The sequence below is a fragment of the Clavelina lepadiformis genome, unplaced genomic scaffold, assembly GCF_947623445.1.
Source record: "Clavelina lepadiformis unplaced genomic scaffold, kaClaLepa1.1 scaffold_97, whole genome shotgun sequence".
Lineage (NCBI taxonomy): Eukaryota > Metazoa > Chordata > Ascidiacea > Aplousobranchia > Clavelinidae > Clavelina > Clavelina lepadiformis.
Genome location: NW_027508303.1, coordinates 47,501 through 50,000, shown reverse-complemented (window position 1 = coordinate 50,000; position 2,500 = coordinate 47,501). Strand labels below are relative to the sequence as shown.

The window sequence follows — 2,500 nt, the reverse complement described above, 5'->3', positions numbered from 1 at the left end:
ATACATACAAGCATGGAAGATTGAATTGCTATTTATTTGCATTTTTCCTCTAGCGACCGTAATGTGTTTCTTTTTTGTCGCTAGTTGGCGCCCTCGGACTACCGTAATTTCCACAACGCGTCCGTTTTGCCGTCGCATTCTTCCCTGCGGCACTGCTTGCTCACAAATTTTTTTCTTTTCAGTATATATGAGCGAAGCAAACATTTACCTGGAGCATCAGCCTTCCGCTATTATTATTCCGCTTAAACCTATTCCTACTGCAATGTTCAATGATCAACTCAATTCCCGACGAAAGACGGTCTATTCTGAGTTACCCAAAACGGTGACTGGCAGGTGAGTGCATTTGATATATTTCTTTAGCGTTTGGACGTGTGTGATTCAATATATTTTGTATGACACTCTGTTACATTGGCGTAATTGAGCTCTTCAATATAATTTCATTTAATTTTATTTTATAATTTAACAATAACTTTGTACAATTAAATAACTTTAATTGATAAATACGTTGTCATTGCCTTGCATTGACTCACGTAGCTTTGCAATGCTGCTTGACGATCATTTGATGATTTTGTTGCATGACATATATTGTCATGATTATATCGATTAAAATTGTGCACTTTGACACTGTATGGCATTAGATTAATTTTATCAAGTCGATTCACACCAAAAAAATGTTAAAGTCCAAACGCCCAGGTCGCGCGGATAGCCCTCACCCGCCGCGGATTTTCCCAAGTCGGAAGAGCTTTAGCCGCGAGTCGGTGTTTGGACTTTAACTTTTTGTTGGTGTGATGAGACTTGAAAATTTTTTAGAGTCCAAACGACCAGGTCGCGCGCATAGCTTTCACCTGGCGCGGATTTTCCGAACTCGGGAGAGCATCACGCGCGGGTCGGTGTTTTGGACTCTGAAAATTTTCCCCGTCCACTCCAAAAAATGTTAGAGTCCAAACGCCCAGGCCGCGCATATTCTCTTGACCGAGCGCGGATTTTTCGACCTCGGAAAAGTTTTTGCCGCGGGTCGATGTTTGGACTCTGAAATTTTTTCAAGTCTCGACAAAAAGTTAAAGTCCAAACGTTGGGAAATATTTTCAGAGTCCAAACGTTCGAGTTGCGAGCGGTGCCCGGCCGGGGCGCGGTTCGGCGGCCACGGCAAGCGGCCACGCACCTTCCCAAACTCCAAATCCGGCCGCGAGCTCGCGCGATCCCGAGGCCGTTCTGGGGTACCATGGCGATGCAGGATTCTGTGACTACTATGAGGGAGCAGGCAGTCGTGTGAGCGAATGCGCGCGCGAGTGCGAATCGAAGCAGAATCGATCTCGGTTGGCGTCGGGCACGATGGGCAGATGTAATGCTGTTCGCGCGGTCGCCCATGCTTAGCCGGGGTTTTGAGCGGTCTGTCGGATCCAGTGGCAAGCTATCGGCGTGCCTCGGCGCGAGTATTGCACTCGAATCGCCGGGCAGCGTCCGGAATTGACGGTTTTCGGAGCTCGTGCAAGCCGCGAGCGTAGTGTTTGAGTAGCGATGTACACGGAGAACGTGTGAAAAGAAACGCGGGGCGCCCGTCGTCCCGCAGCAGCCTCGTTTGCTGCGAATAGCTACCTGGTTGATCCTGCCAGTAGTCATATGCTTGTCTCAAAGATTAAGCCATGCAAGTGTAAGTACGAGCTCTCGTACAGTGAAACTGCGAATGGCTCATTAAATCAGTTATGGTTCATTTGATCGTACGTGTTACTTGGATAACTGTGGTAATTCTAGAGCTAATACATGCGAAAAGCGCCGACTCACGGAGGCGTGCATTTATCAGACCAAAAACCGACCGGGCCTCGGCCCGTGCTCGTTGGTGACTCTGGATAACTTTGCGGATCGCACGGTCTTGCACCGGCGACAAATCATTCAAGTGTCTGCCCTATCAACTTTCGTCGGTACGGTATCTGCCTACCGAGGTTCTTACGGGTGACGGGGAATCAGGGTTCGATTCCGGAGAGGGAGCCTGAGAAACGGCTACCACTTCCAAGGAAGGCAGCAGGCGCGCAAATTACCCATTCCCGACGCGGGGAGGTAGTGACGAAAAATAACAATGCAGGACTCTAACGAGGCCCTGTAATTGGAATGAGTACACTCTAAAACTTTTAACGAGTATCCATTGGAGGGCAAGTCTGGTGCCAGCAGCCGCGGTAATTCCAGCTCCAAAAGTGTATATTTAAGTTGTTGCGGTTAAAAAGCTCGTAGTTGGATTTTGGGCTCGGGCCGTCGGTCCGTCGCAAGGCGTGTACTGGCGTGCCCGGCCTCACCTTCGGTTCACCGTCGGTGCTCTTGACTGAGTGTTGGCGGCGGCCGGAACGTTTACTTTGAAAAAATTAGAGTGTTCAAAGCAGGCGGTTCGCCTGAATAATGGTGCATGGAATAATGGAATAGGACCTCGGTTCTATTTTGTTGGTTTTCGGAGCGCGAGGTAATGATTAAGAGGGACGGACGGGGGCATTCGTACTGTGCCGCTAGAGGT

At 49.0% G+C, this 2,500-nt stretch overlaps 1 non-coding gene across 1 annotated transcript in view; it reads left to right on the top strand.

Annotated features, from left to right (window-relative positions):
* Window positions 1-1,593: 1,593 nt before the first annotated feature.
* The window catches only part of LOC143473054 (small subunit ribosomal RNA), a 1,808-nt gene continuing 901 nt past the window's right edge, over window positions 1,594-2,500 (top strand). The window contains exon 1 of the ribosomal RNA XR_013120350.1: window positions 1,594-2,500. This exon is cut by the window's right edge and continues 901 nt beyond it. This is a non-coding gene — a ribosomal RNA (small subunit ribosomal RNA).